This window comes from Clarias gariepinus, chromosome 28 (genome assembly GCF_024256425.1).
Source record: "Clarias gariepinus isolate MV-2021 ecotype Netherlands chromosome 28, CGAR_prim_01v2, whole genome shotgun sequence".
Lineage (NCBI taxonomy): Eukaryota > Metazoa > Chordata > Actinopteri > Siluriformes > Clariidae > Clarias > Clarias gariepinus.
Window position 1 is genome coordinate 13634721 of NC_071127.1, and position 19689 is coordinate 13654409.

General features: G+C 38.8%; 1 protein-coding gene across 7 annotated transcripts in view; it reads left to right on the forward strand.

Annotated features, from left to right (window-relative positions):
• thrb (thyroid hormone receptor beta) overlaps window positions 1-19689 on the forward strand; it is a 140789-nt gene that overhangs the window by 39555 nt on the left and 81545 nt on the right. Inside the window, exon 1 of one of the 7 annotated variants that reach the window (XM_053490156.1) lies at window positions 380-469. The exons of the other annotated variants lie outside the window; for them this stretch is intronic. The gene's annotated coding sequence lies outside the window, so the exon portion shown is untranslated. Of the gene's footprint in view, window positions 1-379; window positions 470-19689 lie in introns of those variants that run through there. 7 annotated transcript variants of the gene reach the window in all.

The following is a 19689-nucleotide window of genomic DNA, read 5'->3' on the forward strand; positions in this document are numbered from 1 at the left end:
AATGCTTTAATAAAACGGGAGGATTGAACCATCAGCTTTGGAGAAATGGAGTTGAGATTGACCCTATTCTAGAGTGATCAGGGTAAGAAGGTAAGGGCAGTAAGCGGTGCACCCGTCATGTAAGCCTCTGGAGGCAATGTTGCTTCAATAGGTAGAGCACATATACTGTATATCGGTTATAAACGAGTATAAACTTGTAAGTGCCCTAGTAACAAAAAAGAGCTTGATTTCGTGCTAATTATTCCTGTAAGATCTAATCCTTAATAGAATACCACAAGCCTATGAAATCCCTCTGGTGTTCTCCCTGCCAAATGTACTTGCTAGCAGGTTTTCTTTCACATTTTTTTCCTCTTCAGGAACTTTCTTGGCCGCTGCTTCTAAGCTTCGCATCTACAGACTCCACTTGCTGTGCTCTACATTTCCAAATCCTCGCAGGGAAGCTGAACATTCTGCACACTGCATGGACACTGTTAGTGTGGCTCATGTTAATGTAGCACATGCACACACTCGCACACTTTACACATGCTATTCTAATAGTGCTTTATACCAGCTTGGCGTGGGGCTCTGTTACAGCCTGTTTAGGGTGTTAAAAAAAAAAAAAAAAAAAAACTCCCAGCTTTTAATCTTTTCCACTTTTAGGCCAAATAAATAAAGGCAGGAAGATCTGATCCAGTTAGGTATTTTTATGGAGGCAAAAAAACAAATGAGAAAATTAGAGTTAGTGTATCCATATCCCAACACTGATTATTTTCCCTAGGTTTTAATTTATTAAAGGATGCCTTGCCGAAAGAAAGAGCTTTTACAAAGCACTGACACTGGAGACTCCTTCCAAAAAAAAAAACAATGATCATACATGCTTATTAATCTGTTTATTTGAGAACAAATGCATTAATATAAAACTGTTTTTGGGCTGTTGTAGAATATTACGCAACTGTGATCGTCATATCAAATTCCCCTTTCTAGCTTTAAACCTGTTCTAGAGTAGAGTTAGCGACATCATCGGCGCGACTTGGCAAACCATCTGTTTTTAGGAATAAAACTGTTTTTTTCCCTCAACTTTTGATGTAATGCTCTGACGATGATAATTTCCCAGTTTCAGTTCCCACTGCGTCCTAAAAAGCGGTAACAGGGTCAAAATGGAAATAAATTTGCGTTTATCAAGTTCATACTACGTCCTAGCCACTTTCCTGTCAGGTTTTTAATGCGTCTGTCGTCACACTCACCAGGTCCAATAACATTTGTACTGAGTCTGATCGGATCAAAACATGCTCTGGCGTTCTGTGGGTCATCCCCAAATTGTTTCCACAAAGTTGGGAACATGAAATTGTCCAAAATGTCCCAGTATGCTGAAGCATTAAGGGTTCTTTTAACTTGAACTAAAGGGCCGAGCCCATTGACTGAAAAAACAACCCAACATGACCATTAAGAACGGTAAAAATTTCCCCGTGGACACTCCTAAACCTTGTGGAAAGCTTTCCCAGAAGAGTTGAAGCGGAAGGGTGGGCCAGCATCACATTAAACCCTATGGATAAGAATTGGATGTTCATATGCATGCGAAGGACAATACTTTTGGCAATATAGCGTAATATAAACGTAATGCGGTCTTCTATAACATGGCATAGACCTGCCATGGTCATAGCACAAGTCTGAATGAAGAGGTCAATGTCATCATCACTACATCCTAAAGTTCTTCCGTTATCTTGCTTCGGCTACGTCCCCACCAGGCTTGTCCAAACAATCGTGAAGGGAGACAATACTGCCGGTTTATACTGCCTTCCTGTCCAGTTCTTACTGTTTCCCCCAATGTTCTGAGGATGTAGAAGAAGTGTGATGAAAGAAGGTGGATGAAAAGAAAGAAATGAAGCTAGTTTGAACAGGCACTGACTGCCTCAGGATCAATCAATGTCTTTTTCGCCTGAGAAATATTGCTAAACTTAGATCTGTGGTGTCTCAGGCGGAGCCGGGGATAATAATCCATGCTTTTATCTCATCACGTTTCACTTGCCTAAACAAACATTGCTGGATCGTCTTCAAATGGTCCAAAATGCCGCCATTAAGCTCCTTACCTGATTGACAAAGAGGGACTAATGTAGAGCTGACATGCCATAACGAGCGCAGCGTCTGAAGGATCTATTTCTGCTAACCGAGCAAAAATTAATCAAAAGTTTGGCCGTATTGTGTTCGAAATGGCCGTAACTCGATACAGAACTGTCATACACACGTAAAAGCAGTATCAGACTTGCAATTGTGTGATTACTCTATATAAGCTCTTGCTTTATGCACTCTTGCTTTCTTTCTTGTGTATGTTATAGAGGTTATAAAGAACATAACCCAGTTTATTCATGTATGAAAAAAAAAAAAAAAAAACTCACTTCAGTGCTTCCGATGGACTGGGAAGGGCGAAGTATTATATGTCTTCTAAATGCGCGGTTATTTAATAGCCACACAAACTCAGCACTAAATCTACTCACCTGTAACACAGCAATCAGGTAACAAAGCACAAAGCGCAAGTTTCACAGCCACTCACACATGCCGGCTTTCTCTGGCGGTGCCTTTTGGTCTGGTGGAGACGAGCCAGGATTCGGTTATACCTATGAAATATAATAATAATCATAAGGCCGAATATTATTACTGTGGATCCTGCTTAAGCTCTTAAACTCCCTGCATACTTCTGTGGATCTGTGCTTATTTACTTTCCTACTAGTATCACTTGAATCATTCATAATAGTAACTGAATAATACGTTTTGTGATTAATGACAGGACTAATGAGCCGAGACTGTACGACGGCAGGTTGAGTTTTAAGCCACAGGCGAAATGATTGATTCGGTTGCGAGTTGAGATCGCTGGCCGTAGAATGCGACATTAAAACTACAGTACGTTTTGGGTCATTGCGACTGTTATTTAGGTTGTAGTTCGTGAGCAGTTTGATCATCTTGGGTCGCTTTGGTTCGGTTTCGTTTCAAACCGAAAAATATCCAAGAGAACCACTGCATCGCTTTCGACCCACTGGTTGGGTAAGCGAGGCTGTGGTTGGAAAAGAGAATGTCAGCGCAAGAAGAAGTTCCAAATAGTGTTTTGTTTAAATGAAGGAAACGCTATGCTATATAAACAAATAATACAGTTGGCATTTTGACATGATTGTGCTGATTATTTGTATGATAAACCAAACCATGGACAACATTCTTATCACTTAGATCTCCAAGATTTGATCAGATAGAATGTTGGAAATTCCAGTCCTGACTTCTGGAGCGAAAAACCAGACTAAACAAGACTCTTAGACTTAGTCTATTCCCAGCCCCCAGGTAGGCTTTCTGAGAATGTAGTGCCTCTGAGGCGTGTCGTAATTCAAAGTCTTCCTCATGCTGTAGCACAAAGCAACGTAACACATTTGTAGCAAAGCTATTTCCGCTTTCTTCCCCATACAAGATCTCGCAGATGCCCAAGATCTGTAGGTACATGGAGTATTGTATTGATTAGATTCGAGTCGATTTTTAAGCGCTAGGATTTCGATTTTTCAATAATCATTGAAGATGCTGTGTAGTCTTGTTTAGCAGTTAAATGTTATGTCTTTTAATTCCTTTGTATCTTCTGCTCTGTATACTCTAGTCCAGTAGGTGGCAGTAGTGCACGAACAGCCCATAAAACTTGAAGAAGAAGCAGACTCTTGTGGAAGTCCGTATTTTCCGAAGCAAATCCGTGGTGTTTTTTTATAGAATCCGATGATTTTTAGATCATTAAACGTTTGCGTTTACTTAATTAGTTTTTTTAAAAGTGTAAATCGATTCTGACTCGGAAACTGACCCACTGACAATTGTTCGAATCGATTCATTTTCCCATCTCTAGTGATCTCAGGCGCTATACGACTATAGAGTCTTTCTACAGTATAACTCGAACTCGCGTTCATGTTGTCTTTATGAACACAGATGCCAAAAAGTTTCTCATATGTGAGCAATTAATAGAAGAGAAGGAACTGAAGACGCTTACAGTTTTCTCATGAGGAGACTCTAAGACTAAACACCAGAACAGTTTATGGGAATGTTTTGAATGATGACAAATGATTGCTTCACTCAATAAAATTCAAAAGAAAAAAATTCCCAGGGTGCAATGATTTTTTTTCTTCGTTTTTTTTCCCAAACCCTTTAGTTTTTGTTTGTCGATAGCAATTTTTTTTCCATCAAAAGCTGTCTCTTAAAAAAAATAAATAATAAAAAGCAGGCCTAATAGCAATAACAGTGGCTTTGCAGTCACTGAAAGCTTTAGAAATAAATCTCGCAGTGGCCTGAAAGCTGACTACACTGGGAACAGATAGGCTTTTGTGCACCGGGCTGTTTTCCCTTTCGCTCTTCAATCCAGAACCAATTGTGAGCTATAGCCCAAAGGCCAGTAAGGCCGGAGTTACCCCTGGAAATAGGATCCTGCTTCTGTGGTCGGACGTGCTATTTAATATTTGCAAGAGAAGCTAAAGCACCCCTCCTGCGGTCGTAGGAAGGGGTCTTGGAGAAGGTGTCAGATGCTTCAGTCCTGGCGTCTGTAAGAATCAGCGTTTGCTTATGTGTGTATGCATGTGTGTGCGTGTGCTTTGTGTAGGCCTTGTGACAGCTCTGTTTGAAGCTGCTCCTAATCGTACATGTGTTGTGCATGTGTGTGTCTGTGCCTGTTATGTTAGGGCTGGGTGTCAGTTAGCGTCAGATGAGAACCGTAAGAGCGAGAGACGAGGTCTCTCCACGTCTCCAGTAGACAAAGACTTCCTTCTCTTCAGCCAGCTGTTCACAAGGGCACGGTCTTTCTGCTTAACGCCGATCACGCCGAGCCAAAGATGGCCAAATGTACGCGCACACACTCGCATACGCACGCATGCACAGATGCACTGAGAAACGGGTACACATGTGTGCAACAGCGATCAGCTGCCAGAGAACAAGCTTGAGAAGAAATCCCTTGGCTACAATACGCGCTATTCAAAAGGAGTCCGAATCCGACTCGTCGTTTTTCTGAGCACTGGGACTGAAGAGAGTCCCTTTTTGCCATAGGGACAATCACGGAAAGTATGCTCGCTGCGCTGTGTTTACTGTGGCCTACAAGCACTGCATCCTATTCATGACTCCAGTGAACCATAAACAGCTTTAAAATAAAAATGGTAAAGGAAACCTGTGTAGGAATGAGGCAGAGTATACTGTAAATCCTTTCAGTGTTAAAGATTACTGCAGAAAATCAACAATTGTAAAAATCAACAATCAAACATTTCTCGCTATCGTTCGTATCATTTATAATATTTATTTGACATCATGTTTGTAAATTGTCGCTATAGTGACGTTTTTAGTCACAGTGTACATTTAGCAATTTTGTAAGGAGGCTTTATTGGTCAGTCTGGGTCACTTTTTGATACAGAATTAATTTAAATTTTGAAAGTAAAAATTATTTATGAATGTCAAACAGTGTAAAATCGATACATCACAGCTCTTGCAGAACATAAAATCGTTTGCATCTTCCCCAAATCTTCGTATTTTATAAGAGTATAGCTTTTTCTTCTGTTAAATTTATGGCACAATTGGGTGCAATACCGCCACCTACTGGCCTGGAGTTATGGAGCGGAAGATTGCCAACACAAGTTACACAGAATTTCAGTTTTACACAATTAATCGCATAGAAATCGAAATACGGACCTGTAAAATTATCTAATTCCGAAAAAGGTAATGTATGCATAGTCAAACATAGTCAAGTAATTCGTGAGGTGTTTTGTCTGAAGTATGCTGAACATGACTTACTGAGTCACAGATTTATTCTAAAACTGTCCAATTAAAAATCTCATTCATCAGTGTATTGTATGTTTTGGATAAGTCTGATGTATATGGTTTTAGTGACCAGTAAAGGCTAATTTATGAATATTAATATAACTGATTAATATGAACCACTTCAAGGCATCGAGCCAAATGAGAAAAAAAATGTCAAAGAGACAAGAAAATCACAGATGCTGTCCCATATTATCAACGGTCATGGTGGTGATCATGGTGTAAAACAGGGATTTGAGCAACTAATAAAAGGATAGGACTGGAAATACAAGTTGCCTTCATGCAACAACATCTAGTGCTATTATGTGCTTTTAGTCTATATAAATAGTTTTGCCTGCTAAATAGTTTATCATGTCAAAATAATTGCAGTTTCATTTTTTAATCCAATCGTGCAGCGTCCTACTTTAGACAAATCAGACAATAAACATGAAATGGAGTCAAATTGATAATCCCAGTGCTCAGTAAATCAAATCAATGCAATAGCCAGAGGAAAATCTGCAACATTAAATTACCTTCAAGAAAAAAAAAAAAAAAAAGAACAGCTCAACCCATACCAACATTAAACACAGCTTTAAACACATAATAAGTGCGATGCATCATTCTTTAATCATGGCTACAATGAGGTTATAGGCACAAGGGTGCAGCACCAAGTAGTGCCCTTGATCGGGGGTTGGAGAGCGATTTGGGATTCAGCCTCATGTTAGCTTTGTATGATTGATTTGATTTGTCCAGTGAGCTGACATTTATGTAATATGTGCAACACAGCTAATTAAAGGCAGCCAAAAGGGAAAATAACCTGTTATGTAGTGACATTTTGGTGACAAAGTAATCAGACATATTCGTTTATTAAATAATGCACAGAAATAGTTCTAGGGTGAAAACATGGCTTCCTGTGGGTCAAACTAAAAAAGAATATACAGTAACGTAATTAAATATCACAAGAAATGAATCGACGTTCTCCGACTCCTTAGTCCATCCGATACGGCATACATTTTTAGAGCAAACTCAATTTCCTGACCGTGTCCATGAGGCTGATACGTGTTTAACGTATTACTATAATATCAGCTATGCTCTAATCGAGTCATGGCTGTGAGTTTTATTACCGTATGTTTTCTTTCCAGAGATTATTTACTGCGCCAAATAAAATCTACAGAGCCCCAAAAGGGACATATAAAGAAAATAAAGCATAAAAGTCTGTATTAACAAACCTCTTTGCATATTGTATATTTTTATCATGAGTATGTATATACAGGTACATGTGGGTTCATATACACGTTTTGAGGGATACACAGATACAGCGTTATTAATGTCTAATTCGGATATGTAATTGCTAACAGGAAAAGTCTTCTAGGTATTTGTATTACGTGTATGCAAAGTTTACAAAAGCCGATAGTGGCCTCCTGGAAAAACATACAACAGTCTGGAGTGTTGGTGGAAGATTATGGAGGTACCAGAACCGAACTCCGTGATTAAACATGGCTTCTGCTCGTAACCAACATGGAAGGCATCAGAAATGACTACTAGTGGATTTATTGATTCATGATCCTCCACGCTGGTCATGGTTGAAGAGCTGAGTTTTTTTTATGTGCGTTTGTTTGGATTTGCGTGGGCAGTAGTGGATTTGTGTGATTAGAGCTTTCTGGTGTGTGGTTTGGAGAGCAGAAGAGAGGTGTGAGGTCTGTAGTGAGGTCTGAAACTCAAACCTCTCAGTAAAGCAAACTGTAGAATGAGCGACAAGCCCACACACTGCCGACGTTACGGCCTTGATTAAACGATTCACATAACGTGCTTTCAGCCCGTTAACCTTACGGTTAAACCGGCATCCTTTGCTTTTGCATTTCTTTACCCATAGTGCTTCCTGCGTCCCTCAACCTGATCCATTTCTCATGAACTGACTATCAGTCAAAATCTGCCATCTTGAATGATGCACCTGTTAATTAATAAGATGCAGCCAGAGGAGTCGAGAGAGAGAGAGAGAGAGAGAGAGAGAGGAGAGTGAGGACACATGCATTTTCTATAAGGGAGCATTTTTGACACAAGCCTGCAGTGTAAATTCTCTAACAAGTATTGCAGTAAGCAATACAATAATACAAGCCACAAATACTCCTAATTAATTAAATTTAAAAAACATTTATAAAAGAAATAGTGTATGCATAAACAATAGGTCCAAATAAAATTCCTGCATGAAATTTTGTTTATGTGCACAGAGAAGTGGAGCCGTGTAAAGGCTAAAACGCTATCCTGTGACTTGCACGCGCAATAATGTTTTTAATTAAGGATAATTTAGTATGTAATCACATCTCTGTCTAATACAGCTGGGATCCCAATGAGAGAATTTACGAAACGCGCTTTAAAGTGACGCTTCGGTGAAAGTTTCATTTAGTAAATATGTTTGTTCTCGTTTCCTTCTGTCCTCATTTCCTTCTCTTTTGCATCATTTCTCTTTAATTAGTCATTTCCTTTATTAAACAGTCAAGTGGTGTGACATAATCGGGGACAAATTTGAGTCCAGGAAAAAGGCATTAAAATGTCAAAAGCAAGACGATGGTCAATTTATTTTTTTGCAGGCCACTTTGCGTACAAATCCTTTTCTATGCTGAAGGGCCTTTTCTTCTCCCTTGCCAATTCTCACACTTTTTTTTTGCCTCCACCCATGGAGTGAGAGTTACAATCAAGGAGGGCGAAGGCCATCACGTGTGGCTAATGAAGCCAGCCGAATGCAGCGGGATTTTTGGATTCAAACAAGATTAGATTGTTCGATGATAGAGCCTACGTTTTTCTGTTGTGCCGTTTGGAAGCAAAAAATTTGCATAATTATTTGTGCGATTCATTTTTAAAAGGTATTTCGGCAATTTTTGACATACATGTACCATTGTTAAAAGGTGTACATGTTGATAGCAGTTAAATGCTTCAGGTTAGTCAAAGTACAGTACCCCGGGTATAACAACTGATGCCAAAACTAGCGGAATATGAATCGTCCTGTTGGTGATGATGGACTTTCAGACGAATATTAGGCAAACACAGAGTAAGACTTTGCATTTATGATATTTTATGATAAACAAAAGCTTCTGATAATGATAAAGAACAACAAGCAGGCTCTGACCTTCACCTTTTTTTTTTATTTTTTTTTTTTGCTTTTTTAAATAAATAGGGAAGTGTAAGTACAAGCATTTCAAAACTTCCTGGGAGATAGTGAACAATAATGGTACATAATGTACATAAGGCACTCTCCTTCTTGCAGTGTCACTTAAAGCACAAAGTAATTTAAGGAACCATCCGCCATGGTTATGGTGTTACTATTTTTGCTCAACTCTTTTAGCATTGTCGTCTTGCACCTTCAGCGTCCGGGTTCGATTCCCGCCTCGGGTCTGTATGCGTGGAGTTTGTTGTATGCTCTCTGTGCTTGATGTTGCCAGTTCAAAGACATGCAGGTTAGGCTGATTGGCATTCTCAAATTGCCCGTAGTATAAATATTGACATAAGGTCCTACCATGGTTGTAAAAATGGGAATAAATACAATGGTCATGCTTCGGTTACGCGTCTGCCGAAAATAAAAAGGGAAATTAATTTCGGTTCTTAAGTTGAAAATTATTTTTAGGCAGCATTGTTCGTGTACCACTGTACTAATTTTGTGTGAGGTAATCCATGCCATCATTATGTCATTATGCCAGCAGCCATTTTATTTTAAATATTGGGTTGCTTTAATTAACAATTGTTAACCAAAATAAGGAAGAAGTGTAATTAAGATCAGCTAAAAACAAAGCTAAGGTGGCTAATTTACCTCAGTATACATGTAAAAAGCACAATAACAGCCACAGGTTGAGGGATGTAGCTAATCATAGCTGTACTCATTTTTGCTAATTTACTACATTATTTTTTTGAAATAATTGATTACACTACAAAAATTTTATCTTTTATTAATAATAATATTAATATTAACTTTGATAAGTTCTTAAGAAACTAGATTAATCTGTTCGATTTATACTGTTTATCTAGAAAGCTAGCTAACTAGCTAGGTATAGCAAGCAAAAACTGTTCTGTGTGAGAAAATCTGTGCTTTACTGGTAATTAAAGCATTTTAATCCTAAGTATTAGGTTGCTTTAAATAGCAATTGTTACTTAAAATTTGAAAATTGCACAGTTGAGATTAGCTTAGATGGCTAATTTATCTCACTAGGCACTGCCTGACTAAACTTTAAAAAAACAATAACATTTCAGGTTCTGCTAGCACAGCAATAGTTCTTGCTTCACACATTTCAAGACTTTGTATCAAGTTTAGGCTGAAAAAAAGCACTTAGCGCTTTGCTAGTGTACAGTATAACATGACATGTTTACGTGAACACTAATTTATCAAAGCTGTATTTCCTTTTCCATAAGGCACACCAAGGCAAGGATGATGCAGAGCAAGTGAGCTGTGTGCCACTTGTTTAATTTATACTGGAGAAACATTGTGTTATTGTGATCCTTCTTGTAAATGCGTGTGTGATTGGATACACCAATAAAACCATGATTTATTTGTCTGGCAGAGTCACGCGTGCAGGTCAGACGAGATGTTAGCTAAGATGGTGGAGGTGTCCCATGTGGGAAAAGGAAAGAAGAAAGTCTACACCATATCGGACAATTTATTAAAATGTATGTTATACATATAATACAGAAAATGTGAGTGCGAAAGAAGCTACTTCTAAAGTTTATGCAACATGGAAATGACCAATCTTACTTCCCAAAAAAATTCTAGTTCTTCAGCCGTTTCAGAGAGATTTTATACGTGCCCCAGCATTATACTTCTCGTTTTAAACAATGATCATTTAAAATGCAAATTATTTACATTTCTTTATGAGTGTTGATACAAAAATTGATGTAAGCTTTTAAAAGCATATGTCTTTAAGCAAAAAGTATCGCCTAAATAGTTTTTTGGTAATTCAGCATTTTAGAATAATATACTTTTTCAGGTTTATGTCTTTTCATATGAAATCTAAATTAAATTCATGTAAAATCTAAATAAAAAAAAGTTTCATCTAATTGACAATTAAGATCATTGAAATTCAAAAAAGTTACAGACACTACATAAAAAGGCATGTTATCCTTTAGCAAATGTTTTTCCTTTTATATGATAAAAATATAAATGTGTATTATGAAAAATGGTGTTATACTGCATGATCCTATCTGAAAATTCACTTAAGACACTTTTTTGACCGCATGCATCAAAATTAAAATCTGCAGATTAGAGAAAGATTTTAGGGTAAAGATTTTTTGACTAAGATACAGTAATTAAATAAAGCTTTTTATTATGAAGCTCTGATTAAGCGAACAGCGTTGTGTTTCTTTTTAATTGTGTATCATATTTCCTGATGCATTTAAACGATTTCTGTGGATTTTTTTTCTCCCGGCTTAGCTTTAAGTGTTACAAAGGCAGGTTGTCACAACTAGTCAAGAACTTGAATTTCAAGACAACGTGCCAAACGCCTTCCCGAGTCCTGGGCTCATTCATACAGAGCTGCTTGAAATTCAAAAGCAGCCGAGAGGGTAAAATGTGAATGTATCGCCAGCCAAAAGAAAAAAAAAAGTGAGATGCATCCTGTTAGCAAGTTGGCTGGCCTCCGAGCTCCAAATGACAGAAGGAGATGAGGGAAGAAAAAGAAAAAAAAAAGACTGGGAGAAGGTGACAGAAAAATATTGTGTTGGTGCATCGGTCTCAACTTGTCATGTGCACTGAGATACTTAAACTCAAATCCATAATAGGAATTTAAGTTTTCAGCACTCACTATTTATATCGTCACTTCTTTTATTTCTTTGGATGGTGTTGGCTTAGAGCTCAGCTGTATTCTATGTTTTATTGTGGCCAAGGCTGTATGCTGCATCTCACTGCACAGTGTTACATTCATGCTACGAAGTTGTTCATGCTGGAATTTATTTAGTTTGCCAAGGTTACATTTTTGTCAAAATGCTGATTAGGTACACATAGCAGTCTTTTACATATGGGATAAATCAGACAGTCATAGAAAAATAATCATTGATTCGCTGGTTTGTGGAGAAGTGTTATTTTCCAACCACAGTCCTAACGTTTTATTCTTCTTATACCCGTCGCGATTCTTTTCATTAAAGCATGTCATACTTTTTATCCATTTAAATTTGTGGAATGACCAAGACACTAGTTAGTTCCTGTACACACATTTATTTTATAAGTTTTATTCTCGATCCTTCACCCTGCAGGTTATTGGCACAGGTTTTATGCCAGATGCCCTTCCTGCTGTAACCCACTCCCTTTTTTCCAGGCTTGGGACTGGCACTGAGGATGCCCTTCATCCCAGCAAGTACAGGAACTAACTGGTTTCCTGGCGGTGTCTGTGCTTGAACCCCAGATTAAAAATCTATTAACCTGTCACGGTTTGTTTTTCATGTAGTCGTAACCTTGACAACCCAGCTGTAATCTCCCATTAGATTCATTATCCTTACTAGCCATGCTGGCCTCTGTCAGGAGTCAGGTCTCTGCGATTCGTTTCGTGAACACCGGATTAAATCTGCCTTCTTATGATCCATCTCCTCTTCCGTCATCTTTATTTTCACATAGCGCTTCATCAGAAAATCGCTGTTGCTGGTAAACAGACCATTCAACATCATGAACTATCGTATGTGCACAAGCACTTTAGAGCGCTTCACGGAAGGGTGAGGCTATTGTGTGTGTGTGTGTGTGTGTGTGTGTGTGTGTGTGTGTGTGTGGGAGAGAGGGGCTTTTGTGTACAGCTGTTGTGTACAGTGCATTTTCTCCACCGTGTTTGTCTTTTTTAGCACCTGATGACTACGAACTTAATCAGTGTCTTCAAATATAAAGAAGTTTGACAAAAGAATAATACCTCTTATGAACTCTCTTCTTATGAAGACCCTATAAGAATATATAATTTGCACTCCATCTAGGATGTACCCCGCCTTGTGCCCCTCGCGACCCTGTACACAGGACAAAGCGGTATAGAAGATGAGTGAGACATGGATATATAGACAGTGTAGTTAGAAGACAATTTCATGTCCTTATATTAAGACTTTCAGGTCTCAAGAGGTTAAATAATTATTAAAATTGTCGATACTGGGGCGGGCCACCACAAATAAATACTAGAACACGAGTGCATTAGAAGCTCTTGTAGCTGATTTTATTGTCGGTTCTGCAATTTTATAAAAATAATTAGAGTTATAATAAATTGTAATTAATTATATTTAAGCGGTATCATATGAGAATAAGTGCTGTTGCACTGAATATCAGCATGGCCATCGGTGAATATATCACAGCCGTGCTGATATTCGCTACAACGGCATGACCAAGTGTGATACTGCTTTTATACAACAGTTCCACAAACACCATATATAATTAACAGATAATTTGATGTATTAGTTTATTTAACCAGCTATTATGCTTCGACCGATGCTAACCAACCACGACTGGTGGAGCTGGTGACTGGCAATTGTAGTAATTAATGGTTATTAGAACCTCTGTTGAGACATATGCTGTTATGCTCTTTATCACTACCCGCAGATTCCTCGGTCAGCGCTTGCGTAACTCTTATGTAAGTCAAAATAATATATTAAATCAAGGCTCCTAAGTTTTAATGGGTAGAAGGTAGTTCATGTGTGACCGGTAAACAGATCACGTGTAATGAGGAGCAGGGGTGATGGCTGCTGTGTGGGGCTATTTTCAGCCCTCTGGCATGCTTCATGCAGAGAAACAGCAGGTTCAGACGGAGGTAAAGGTCACGCAAGGACACAACACCCAACCCCTTTCAGCTCCTTTATTCTCCCGCCAAGGACTGCAGTTCTACATTATGTTATTTGTGGTAGAACTTACTGGAGACAGTTGAAACTGCATAATTATCACTGTCCATTTGTTTTAATCAGGAGGAGGTATGTCCAAGCAGCATGTGCGCATTAGAGATAAAATGCAATTCAGAGCAACTATCATAAATTGAATGCATTAAGCATGTCTAAGATCCTGTAGTCCTGTTGGATGTTATTTAGTAGTTGTGCATGATATATTGTCGTGTTTCTGAATACAGCACTGTTATTATGACTATCTGTTAGGAATTATATGTCGGATTCATGAAAGTTTCTTTAGCTTTCATTTGACTTTTATGATAAATATGTTGATAATAAAAGTGAAATGCCAGCTTATTCGGCCACTTGTAAATTACCATATTAAAATCATTTTGAAAAGACAGTCATGAGTGATAATTCTGGCCTCCTTCATTCATTCCCATCGACACTCGAGTGAGTGAAACTCCTGATCCAATAACATCATACACCAACACCACTTGCACATTACAGGAACTCGGCTGAAATGCCATTTCCAAGCCCTTTCCACATGGGAGTTACACATTACCGGAGTTCCTGGGAGGCCAGCGTTTCAGACATGAAGCAGGCAGTCCGATCGCGGCTCCGGCATACTGGGAAAACCTTTTCCCCTCCCTACCTACGTATAAGTGCATTAGTGTAGCAGGAGATTATATAGAGAAATAAAGGTGTTTTGTTATTCTCCCCACTCAAAAGTTCCCAAAAGTTCATAAGCTCACAGAGAGTCTAATATGACAAACCCATGAGAAAATTGTAAAAGAGTTTACACGTTTCCGAATTGTGTGGAATGTGCTACATTTTTCACTTGCAGTTGTAGCCACTGCTACCGTAACATTTTTTTTTTTTTTGTACAAGGAAGCTGTCATGATAAAATAAGCTTAAAGAATCCCTTTTTATTGCTGGCCACGTAAATGGTGTACGAGCTAAATCCCATGAGCCCTTGTGCAAATCCAGGAGAGACAGAAATAGGAGGGGTTTCTGGGGAGAGAGAGCTATGGATGAGATGAACTAACTAAGAGAGAGAGGAGAAAAGAAAAAGGTGAGGGTAGCAGCCAAGGTTACATAATGGCCCCATCAACACATATGTGCAGCAGGCTGTGCCAGGGCTATGAGGGACCAACTCACGTGGGATGGGGAAAGTCCAAATAACAGCTGATGAGGACGAGAGCATGGATCATGCCAGCTTATTCGGCCTCTCCTCAACCCTCCCTTTCCTTTTGGATTGAGACACGTCCTGTTTTCCTGCTGTGGAATGTCCCGGTGATTCGATGTTTCTCTTCGTCCGGGGTCGATCGGACGAGCTGCGTGTATACATTCACACGTTCACACAATCACACTTTGGTGAGACCGGTTCGGAGTTGTTGTTTTTTTTTTGGGTAGTGTCAGGAAACCAAAAGATCCCCCAGACGACAACCATGAGGACACGTGTAATCAGAGCACAGGATCAAACCAAGAACCCTGAAGCTGTAAGGCAGAAAAAAAAAAACTCCCGGTCATACAACTGTCCTGTCCATGTGAACTCATGTGACGTGATATCTAATATCGAAATTTCCACAGCTCTAATGTCACTGCTGGTCAAAATGTTAAAGACATGTCTGTCTTTTCTCCAGATGATTGCCATCTGCTATATTAAAGCTTTATGCGCCTTGTTAGACTCATGCTTGCACGTGAAGCCATGATGTTATAGCACCGAATGAGCAATGATCCCACTGTGCTGTTTTTATGCAGAAGTAGTTTTGCTATAATGGATGAAACGAAACTTTAAGGTAGTTTATGTAGTATGTAGTTTATGTATGTAGGTATGTTTAGTTTAGTTTTATTCCTATATAAGTCAAACAGTTCAAAGCAGAGTTTGATAAACAAACATTCATAAACTAAAATGCATAAAGAGCTGTACTTATTATAGGATGTCGCACTATACAGTAAGTAGTTTAGGTTGTAGGTCATTATATAGATATGTAGAACTGTTTTTTTTCTTAACAGTATTTTTATTGATTTTAAACGGGGATATAACAGGGTAAACATGAAACATTTCAATACAGATTATATAACCCCTTATAAACCCCTATAGCACCCACCCCACCCACCCTGACTCCAAGCCAGCTTTACATCTGTAAGAAGGGCTAGACGCCAGGCATATTTTAAAAAAAAATATTTAAAAAAAGGAGAAAAAATTAAAGACAGAAAAAACGTAAGGCTGGAAGTTTTTTGGTTCTGCGTGCAAAAAAAGGGGGGGGACAATTAAATAGGAAGGAAATCAAACTATGCAGTATATGAAAAAAATCTGAATAACGGATTGAGTAGGGAATCTTCTTCAGGGACAAACAGGACATAACATCTTTGAGCCACTGGGCGAGTCGGTGACGTAGCATTCCTCCACTTGAGTAAAAGAGAACGTCTGGCCAGAAGTGTCGCAAAAGACAATAAACGCTGTTTAGCTGGAGTTAGACACCCATCTTCCTCTCCAGTGATACCAAAAAGAGCAATCAGAGGGTCTGGTTCAAGCTTTCAATATACGACAAAGTTCTCAGAATTTTTCAAAATTCTGGCATGTCCAGTACATAAGAGAAAAATAAGGGAATAAGAGACACCTTTCCCGGCTTTTACATTTATCACAACAGGGATCGACAGAAAGAGATAGAAACGTTTAAAGAAGTTTAGGTTTGGAGAAATGAGCCCTGTGTACAACCTTAAACTGTAATAAAGAGTGACAAGCTTAAGGATTGAATTCCAAGTATCATCTGACAGTGTCAAATTTAGGTCTTTTTTTCAAGCAGTTTGATTTTACTCAATTAGGTGTGACTCGAACCCATCAATCCACCATGAATAGTGGAAATTAGGCCTTTACGCAGCGGGGACAAACAGAGGAGATTATCTAGAATATTTGCATCAGGAGCCTCAGAGAAACTTGGTATTGAAGAGCTAATGAAGCTTTCAGAGAGCTGTTTAAACGATGCAAACCTATGGTCAACAAACAGAGCTTGCAAAGCTTAATGTACCATTTCTGAAACACTGAATCATGTAAAGAAGGTTGGAAGAGATGGTTAGAGACGATAGGACTGGAAAGAGAAAATCCCAGAAAAACGCTGTCGGAGAACCTATCTAACATGTCTACTCCATGTGGCTGCTAACCGGAAGTCCCCAGAACTGTTACTATAATGTACATTATTAAACATATCCAAAATTAGCCCCCGCCGACATCATCCAGAGGTCCTCATGTAACGATGGAACCTAGAGAGAGCTGATCAGATCAGGAGGCCTTAAATCCCTCTGATATCAATCGTTATCTGAACCAATCATGGCCATCTGTGACTTCACACAAGAGGAAAGATCGAATAGTGCTTTCCTCCGACTTCATTAAGCCGCTCTTCACAGTTCGTGATCGAAAAAAGATGCGGTTGCCAGGCTAGTCTTTGCCTTTCCTGGTTGATGGCGGTAGCCTTGATGATAGAGTGGACTAATGACAGGTGGGAATTGGTTACAGGGGAGAAAATCTGAAAAATCTGGAGAAAATTTGATTTAAAAGAAACAAAATAACACCACATTCAAAAAATTTATTTGGTATTTTCTTAAGTAAAAAAATCTCTAGCATGTATGATCCATTCTGTTGCTATGTTTGCATGGATTTTTTCTTTTCCATCCGATTGAATTCGTTCCAATTAAAGATTCCAACTCATCTGTTCTACATGGACGCTGATCCGATATGCACAAGCATTTAATCAGAACATACTGTAAGTGTGAAGCTTTTCATCTGTTGGAAATATAACAGAAGCAGAAGGAATTCAGTCTCCTGTACGATTGGTCAGATATGATGTGCATACATGCTCGGCACGATCAGTGGCCCTTCCTCAACCCAAGACCAGACGGATCAGAAATGGAAGCAAGAATATTCTCCTGGACACTCTGCACATCACCTAATGTTACCCTCATGTGGGGCAAACGTGCAGAAAGAATATATTCATTGCAACAAGTGAGAAACGATCTGGCCCGTACACAGTATTCTCAAATCTTCTTAAGCCTAAAAGTTGTTCCTAGTGATGAAATTCTAAGAAAATTTTTTCTTTCTTAGAATTTCCTCTTAAACTTAGGACTTAATCTTAGTTAGGATAAAAATTACTTACGAAACATCTTAGCCCTAAAAACAGCTCCTAAGGTAAAAATTGTTAAGAGTAGAGAGGAAATATTTTCCAAACAATGAAACAAAAGTAAAAGTAAACACTGCTCTTCTGTCTACTTTGGTTTTCTTGTTGTTTTACTTCCTATCATCTCTCTTGGATTGTTGACTACATCCCATCCAAAAAAGCATATATTCTATTTTCACAAAGAGTGCATTTCAAGACCTTTACCAAGGATATTTATAATCAACCAATCACAGTCCTTGAATTGCTGAGTCATCCCTAGCAACGGGGTCGACCACACCTCCTCACTAAAAAAAAGGTTTTTGTACTTTCCTTACTCTGAGAATTTTCCTAAATCACTTTTAGTCCAGGACTCCCAGCTAGGACTTTTTAAGCTAAGATAGGAGCTCTCAGAGAATTCTAAGAAGCGTTGTAAATGTTTTTGTCCCTTTAGTTTAATGAAGTATTAACTTTTACAGTTGACATTGATCATATTGTGCATAACGTGTTCCAGTTGTCACTTAAAGTGAAACACTTTAAATAGTTTCCTTACCAGACATTGTTTTTTTTTTTTACTCTCGGTGATGTTTTTTTTCCAACACAAAACTATAGCTCGTCATGTTCCTTTGTACCAGGAAAGTACAAAGTTTTCTGTATCAGCAAACATGTTTCCTGTTTATTTTGGTAAGCGTGTAGCATACAGTACTGTGCGAAAGGTCTTGAGCCACCCCTCATTTCTTCATATTTTGCCTTTAAAGAGCCAGACTTTCTTGTATTATTTAGGTAGCCATTTTGTCTCCCATTTTTTTGGTCTAGCCGAGCCAATCAGCGCACTTATTAATAAATAAATAAAATAATATAATTTAAAGTTAACTAAAGGCAGGAACTGGTGAGAAACTTAAGCAGATGATGATAGGTGAACTGGTGAGAACTGGTGAGAAACTTAAGCAGATGATGATAGATGATCAGGCTGGTGATTGGTATACCGATGATACTGAATGCTGAAAGATCGGAACAGACGAGAGGGGAAACGAGGTTGCTGCGGAGGTTGTTACATTCATTTTTTAAATGATAACTTTGCAGCCTGTAACAGTAAAACATTCGTTCACTTTTGACGCATGATGTCATTTAGGAAACTTAAGGGCTGGCTCAAGACTTTTGCACTGCACTGTAGATTTCTAGTTGACACTGACTCCGACACAGGAAAACCGATGTAATCTTTTACAGCTGTAGCTTATGTAGCCAGCATGTTATACGTTCTGGGATGCTTTTCTACTCAGCGTGGATATTTGACTCAGTGATGACTTCCCGTCAGCTTGAACCAGTCTAGCTGTTCTCCTCTGCCCTCTCTCATAAACTAGGCATTTCCACCTTCATGTTTTAAATTTGCTTTGGCATCTCAAAAAAAAAAAAATCTCAATACATCAGCAGTTTCTGAGATCCTTAAACCAGCCCATCTGGTAAGAACAATTATGCCAAGTTGCTGAGATTACATTTCCCCTCCTCCAGTTTGGAATTTTGGTGTGAACATTAACTGACGCTCTCGACTTGTGTCTGGACGACTTGTGCACCGCGCTGCTGACAGATGATTGGCTGATGGGATAATTAAATGAATGTGCAGCTGTACATAATAAAGTTGTCATACAAATTTTATATTCAATTCACATTGATTTGGTAGAATTCTTTCAGTAGCGGGAAGTCTTCGGATTACATACCGTCAAATCCGAACGAAAAAATTCTGGACTGGCAAGATCCTGTATTGTATTAGATCTGAGACCAGACTCTGTATTCATGTAGTAGTTGATTGATTGAGTGTAATGAAGTGGTGTTTGATTTACATGAACAGGACTATGGCACGCAGCAGGCAGAAGCGGTCCGTTATGGCACAGCGGCGCTCTGAGTGCACGCATGTGGACAGATTGTACAGTTGCAAGGCTAGACTGCTCTTGAT